This window comes from Neophocaena asiaeorientalis, unplaced genomic scaffold, assembly GCF_003031525.2.
Source record: "Neophocaena asiaeorientalis asiaeorientalis breed wild unplaced genomic scaffold, Neophocaena_asiaeorientalis_V1.1 scaffold414, whole genome shotgun sequence".
Classification (NCBI taxonomy): Eukaryota; Metazoa; Chordata; class Mammalia; order Artiodactyla; family Phocoenidae; genus Neophocaena; species Neophocaena asiaeorientalis.
In genome coordinates, this window is record NW_020173689.1 from 110,297 (window position 1) to 117,945 (window position 7,649).

At 44.5% G+C, this 7,649-nt stretch overlaps 1 pseudogene; it reads left to right on the forward strand.

The window, feature by feature from the left end:
- The first annotated feature begins 5,939 nt into the window (after positions 1-5,939).
- Positions 5,940-7,436, forward strand: LOC112403121 (SH2 domain-containing adapter protein E pseudogene; annotated as a pseudogene).
- The last annotated feature ends 213 nt before the right edge of the window (positions 7,437-7,649 follow it).

The following is a 7,649-nucleotide window of genomic DNA, read 5'->3' on the forward strand; positions in this document are numbered from 1 at the left end:
AATCTCAGTAGCCAGACCAGCTGTTCAAGAAGTCTACAGTTCTATGTTTTGTATAACAGTATTATTTTGGACTCTGGGAATCCATTCCATCTATCTAATGGGAGGTAAAAATAACTTCAGTTTTTCCTGTTTCTCCTTCCTCCTCCTGGAATTGACCAGGAAAATGATTAGGAACTTAGGGGTGACCCTCAACTTGACTAAACTTTAGATAAGCTTCTTCCTGACACTAGGCCCCTTCCCTCCATTTTATTAGAGCAATTACTATAGAAAATTTGTAATTATAAAATTCTTTCTCTACCTCTTTGAGATGCAAATCTTTTTAAAAGACTTTTGGCAGTTATATAATCCAGGAATGTCTTTCTCAAGGATCTGGGAGCCATCTCTTTTAAATCAGGAATGATAATACACCTATCTTCCAGTCTCTGTGATAGAGTAAGTGTTTAAATTCATTGGGAGCCAGTTAGCAGGCACAGATGTCCTAACTGTAGAGAAAAACATTGCAAACTCAGGAATAACACAATGTGCTCAACACACCCCACTGACCAACTTTCCCACTAATGCCCTCCAGTATTTTTCCACTAGTTCACCCCAGCACTTAAAAACCTTCCCACCTTTAATTCTTATAGACCTTCAGACACCAAAACTTTCCATTCATCCTTGAAATTAACTTGTCCTACACAACTCGTTCAGGAACTCACCTACACATGGCTAAATTATTTTAATATTCTCCTCACTAGAATGTCCTTGGATCAGATCTGCAAGCAACAGAAAACAAATCTGGTCAATTTAGACAAAAGTTGCATTTGTTGAAAGGGTAGTCAAAACATCACCAGAGAGTCCCAAACTGTGGTTGGAGGCTAAACAGCCAGGAGCTACAGCATAATGTTGCGAGAATTGCTGATATTCTTTCTTCTGTTAGGCATTGATGCTGTTCCTAGCCCTGCCAATTCCACTGACTCTGATCCTGGCATATTGCTATCTCTGCTTTTTCTGGAAACAGGAAGTAGCTCCTTCTGCTCCTGATGCTTCTGTGGATACTACTGACTGCCACCCATCCTCAGACTGAATCCCAGGTGGACCTGACTTCTTCACAATACCCTTGTAAACATGTGCTCATTCCCTAGTGGCAGAGGATCCTAGAACAGTGAGTATTTTTGCATTCTATAGTGAGAGATGAGCTCTGCCACATAAGCTGGAAAATTCCAAAATTACTGGGAAGTGTTTCACATGCTGGGCCCTAAAATAATGACAAAACCCCACATAAGGGGCTTCCCTGGTGGCGTAGTTGTTGAGAGTCCACCTGCCGATGCAGGGGACACGGGTTCGTGTCCCGGTCCAGGAAGATCCCACATGCCGTGGAGCGGCTGTGCCCATGAGCTATGGCTACTGAGCCTGCACGTCTGGAGCCTGTGCTCTGCAACGGGAGAAGCCACAACAGTGAGAGGCCCGTGTATCACAAAAAAAAAAACAAACAAAAAAAAACACATAATATCCCTTTTCTATCTACTTTATGTAAAAATTTAACATTGCTTCTATTATCTTGCCATGAACTTGCTTTCAGAAATCCACTGGTTGCAACAACATGGATGAAACTGGAGAATACTATGCTATGTGAAATAAGCCAGACACAGAAGGACAAATACTACATGATATCACTTACACGAGGAATCTAAAACAGTCAAATTCACAGAAGCAGAGAGTAGAATACTGGATGCCAGAGAGAGGAGGAAGAAACAGGGTGTATTAGTCAAAGGATAAAAAGTTTCAATTATATAAGTTCTAGATATTTATTGTATAGCATTGAGCCTATAATAAACAATAATGTGCTGCATACTTAAAAATTTGCTAAGAGGGTAGATCTTATGTTAAATGTTTTTATCACATACAAAAAAGAAATAATACTACTAATAAATAAAGAGAGTGGGAGGAAACTTTTGATGGTGATGGATATGTTTATAGCATAAATGTGGTTTCGCAAGTGTATACTTATCTCCACACTCATCAAGGATTATACAATAAATATGTGCAAATTTTTGTATGTCAACCATACCTCAATAAAGGTATTGAGGTATGGTTAACATACAAAAAATTTCCACTGGTTCTTAGTAACCAAATGAGACTAATATCCTAAACTGGGCATCTATGCTCTTCTATTATTAGGCCACACTGCAACTACCTAACCTCGCTTCTCTTAATACTCAATATAAATCCTGACTTTTATTGTTCCTGGAACATAAATTCCAAGACCAAGCTTTTGTACATGCTATACCCTATGCCTGAAAGTCCCTTTCCTCAATGTCTCTGTAGAAATTAGGGATGGTAAACATTATTCAACTCTAATGATATCTGTGATAAAATGTAGGGTCTTCCTGAAACACTTTATTGAGAATGATTAATGCTGCTTCCAGGTTCAGTGAGAGCATGACTGATTAATGATGTGTGCCATGTCTGAAGGACAAATAAGTGATACACTCATACAAGATCTCTGCCCTCCCTGGTCTAAGTATACTCAACTTTCATAACTCTTTTCAAATAACCTCCTCTATTAAGCCTTGACCATCTATTATATCTCACCATGACCAATCTATTTTAAAATAGATATTCCTTATTTTTTATACCCATTTTGAGAAATTTTTTATCTCTTTTCACAGTATCATGAACATATATCTGCATATATCTTGTTTCTTAGACAGTAAGCTCCTAAAGGCTAGAACTCTTCTTTTCTTCTTCTGCACATCAGCCCATTGATCTGTACTCTGTCCTCAGCAGATGGTCAAAAAGTTTATTTATTGAAGGAGCTACTACCACTGTGAACCTGTCTCAGGTTTCATCTTCCTCTTTAAGATTTTGGGCTCTCATATTCTCCACAATGACTTGTATGGTGTTTTATGTTCTTGCTGAACAAGCCTGGCTTCTCAATTTCCTAACATATACCTGGCAATAATGCTGGTAGGTAAATTAGCTCAGTATCCCAAGTGGATTCCCTAAGGTTCCTTGGATCCCAGCAGCAGCTACAAATGCATTGTGCTTCATTCCTTTGACAAGCTCATTATGCTCCATTGTCACCTGTTCTCACACTGTGTGCTTCAGGCTGTTGTAACATCACACCAGCCTCTGCTACCTCAGGCTAGTCCTGCATTCCAATATGACTACTGTACCCCTGCCTCCCCCTGGCCTGAATGAGCAAGAGAGCCCTAATCAACTGCTGCTGTAACCCCCTCCAGTCTGGGTGGGGAAGAGACTTCTGAGGGCAGTCTACACGGAGAGGCAGGGCCAAAATGAAAGCTGAACCCCAGGAGCTGTGCGAACAAAGAAGAGAAAGGGAAATTTCTCCACACAGCCTCAGGAGCAGCAAATTAAATCCCCTCAATCAACTTGATAAACCATCTGAAGAATACCTGAATAGACAACGAATGTTCCCAAAATTGAGACGGTTGATTTGGGGAGCAACTGTAGACTTGGGTTTTGCTTTCTGCATCTAATTTGTTTATGGTTTTATGTTTACATTAGTATAGTATTTAGTTCTTATCATTGGTAGATTTGTTTATTGGTTTGGTTGCTTTCTTCATATATATATATATATATATATTTATTTATTTATTTATTTATTTATCCTTTTTCTCTTTTTGTGAGTGTGTATGTGTATGCTTCTTGGTGTGATTTTGTCTGTATAGGTTTGCTTTTACCATTTGTCCTAGGTAAAAGGACAAATGTTTTTACCATTTGTCCTGTCTGTTCATTTTTCCTTTTTGTATTCTTTTTTTGTTTGTTTTGTTCTCTCTTCATTTTCTTCTGAGCTGTGGGTTTGGCAGGTTCTTGGTGCTCCGGCAGAGTGTTGGGTCCCTCCAAGGTGGGAGGGCTGAGTCCAGGACATTGGACCACCAGAAACCTCCCTGTCCCATGTATCATCAGAAAGAGCTCTCCCAGAGATCTCCATCTCAACACTAAGGCACAGCTCCAAATAATGGCCAGAAAGCTCCAGAGCTTGACGTCCCATGCCAAACAACTAGCAAGACAGGAATACAACCACACCCATTAGCAGAGAGGCTGCCTAAAGTTATACTAAGTTCACAGACACTCCAAAACACACCACTGGATGCGGCTCTGCTCACCAGAAGGACAAGATACAGCACCACCCATTAGAATACAGGCACCAGTCACCTCCACCAGGAAGCCTACACAAGCCACTGAACCAACTTCACACACTGGTGGCAGATACCAAAAATAATGGGAACTACAAACCTGCAGTCTGTGAAAAGGAGACCCCAAACACAGTTAGTTTAACAAAATGAGAAAACAGAGAAATATGCAGCAGATGAAGGAGCAAGGAAAAAACCCACCAGAAAAAACAAATGAAGAGGAAATAAGAAGTCTATCTGAAAAAGAATTCAGAGTAATGATAGTAAAGATGACCAAAATCTCAGAAATAGAATGGAGAAAATACAAAAAACATTTAACAAGGACGTAGAACTAAAGAGCAAACAAACAATGATGTACAACACAATAAATGAAATAAAAAATTCTCTAGAAGGAACCAATAGCAGATTAACTGAGGCTGAAGAATGGATGAGTCACCTGGAAGATAAAATAGTGGAAATAACTGCTGCAGAGCAGAATAAAGAAAAAAGAATGAAAAGAATTGAGAACAGCTTCAGAGACCTCTGGGACAACATTAAACACACCAACATTTGAATTATAGGGGTCCCAGAAGAAGAAGAAAAAAAAAAGGGACTGAGAAAATATTTGAAGAAATTATAGTTGAAAACTTCCCTAACATGGGAAAGGAAATAATCAATCAAGTCCAGGAAGCACAGACAGTCCCATACAGGATAAATCCAAGGAGAAACACATCAAAACACATATTAATCAAAGTAACAAAAATTAAATTCAAGGTAAAAATATTAAAAGCAGCAAGGGAAAATAACAAATAACAACATACAAGGGAAAATAATAAACAAGGGAAACTGCATAAGGTTAACAGCTGATCTTTCAGCAGAAACTCTGCAAGCTAGAAGGGAGTGACAGGACATATTTAAAATGAAAACCTACAACCAAGATTGCACTACAAAGCAAGGATCTCATTCAGATTTGATGGAGAAATTAAAAACCTTACAGACAAGCAAAAGTTAACGGAATTCAGCACCACAAAACCAGATTTACAACAAATACTAAAGGAACTTCTCTAGTCAGGAAACACAACAGAAGAAAAAGACCTACAAAAACAAATCCAAAACAATTAAGAAAATGGAAATAGGAACATACGTATTGATAATTATCTTTAATGTAAACAGATTAAACACTCCAACCAAAAGACACAGACTGGCTGAATGGATACAAAAACAAGACCCATATATATGCCGTCTACAAGAGACCCACTTCAGACCTAGGGACACATACAGACTGAAAGTGAGGGGATGGAAAAATATATTCCATGCAAATGGAAATCAAAAGAAAGCTGGAGTAGTAATACTCATATCACAAAAAACAGACTTTAAAATAAAGACTCTTGGAGAGGGCGGGCTGCCCGCTGGCGGCCCACCGTCTGTCGCGGTGCCAGGGACACTCCTGCTGCCTCCGCTTCATCTCTCCTGGTCCCCGGGAGAGTGGGCAGGGCTGTCTCAGGGCTTCCGTGGGCCCAGCCTCTCCCACTTCAGGAGGAAAACACAGGGTAAGCCACAAGCACCCGCCGCCCCCGGAGACCTACGGAGACCCCTGCTGTGCAGGCGCTAAAGACGAGCTCGGGCAGGACCCCGGTGCGTCATGCCTGTTGCCGTCCATGTCCAGAGTGATGTCTCACGCCTGCCCGCTGGGCGCCCCGAGCCCCCCGCCCCAGGCCGTAGGGGCCCCACCCTGAGGGGTGTAGGCGACAGCCGGCCCAGGATGAGCGAAGCAGCCATCACGGGGCCTCGCCGCGGCCTCTAGCGCCCCAGCCCCAGGGAATGCAATGGCCCCCAGCCCCTGGCGCTTCTCCATGTCTAAGCTGGGCCTCCTCGCTCGCCTGCTCCATGGCCACAACGCTCCTGAGCCACGCCGGCCAGGCGCCCCTCATGGCGGCCAAGTAGTTCAAGGAGTTCCCCTTGAACCTGAAGACAGTGTTGGAGCAGGCCAAGCCTGGCAGCGGGGGAGGCGGCAAATTGAGCAAGAACTCAGAGGCGGGTGGCACGGGGCCTGCCCTGGGCAAGGGACGAAAGAACTCGGCGGCTGAGCTGGGGAGCGCCAGGCCGTGGTTGGCCCCCTCAAGGATAGCCGGCTATCCAAAGACAGCCTGCAGGGTCTGATTCAGGCTGCCGCGGGCAAGGGCCACAAGAACTCCTGGGCCACCGAGGAGGAGCCCCACCGGGGCGCGGCCAAGAGCTCAGGCTGCAGCACCTACGTCAACAGGCTCATCAAGGTGGACACTCAGAAGCATGGGAAGAGCAACTACCCCAGCAGCAGTAGTAGCAGCAGCAGTAGCAACAGCAGCTTTTCCTGCATGTCCTCTTCCCCTTCCTCCCTGGGACCTGAACTGGACAAGGGCAAGATTATTAAGCAGCAAGACACTGTCATCATTTTAGAAGACTACGCTGACCCTTATGATGCTAAATGGACGAAAGGCCAAAGGGATGCAGAGAGAGTAGGGGAGAATGATGGATACATGGAACCCTATGATGCACAGCCAATGATAACAGAAATCAGACGACGAGGTTCCAAAGACCCCCTGGTGAAGGCTCTTCAGCTGCTCGACAGCCCCTGTGAGCCAGGGGAGAACAGCATGAAGCTCGAGGTGCTGGCCAAGAGATGGAACTCCAAGGAGCTGCTGGGGAAGCTGCCGCAGCTGTACGACATGCCCTACGAGCCGGCAGCCAAAGGCGGCCAGCGCGCCGAGGGGCCGGAGCGGAAGGCGCGGCTGCCCCAGGACGATGAGAGGCCTGTGGCCAAGTATGAGCAGCCCTGGGAGTGGAAGAAGGAGCAGATCGTGCGGGAGATGTCGGTTCAGTTTGAAGGCTCTGAGCAACCTTCCTTCAAGGAGGAGACAGTGAGGCAACACCACCGACAGAAGAGCTGGACCCAGAAGATCTTGAAGCCAACCCTTTCTGACCACAGTGAGGGGGAAAGATTGGACCCAGCCCTGCTGCTGGAGAAACAGCCTTGGTATCATGGTGCCATCACCCGTGTTGAGGCTGAGAGTCGACTACAACCCTGTAAAGAAGCTGGACACCTAGTTTGAAACAGCGAGTCAGGGACCAGTAGTTACTCCATTGCACTAAAGACTAGTCAAGGATGTGTCCGCATCATAGCAGCTCAGACCAAAGACAATAAGTATACCCTGAATCAGATGCATGCTGTCTTTGACAGCATCCCGGAAGTGGTACACTATTATTCCAATGAGAAGCTGCCTTTCAAGGGGGCAGAACATATGACCTTGCTCTACCCTGTGCACAGCAAGCTGCACTAAGGTTCAGCCACCAAAAGCCCCAACAGGGCCTCTCACACCTACGAGGGCATCAGCACCCAACCAGTATCTCAGGGGACAAGGCTGGACTGCACCATAATATTTTGGTGGAAGAGGGACGCTTCATTTAGGAGTCAAAAAGTCTTCGGTCTTGAATCCATTCCATGACACTTGGTTACTGACCTGTCCCTTTTCTCCTTGCTAAGTAGTTCTACAA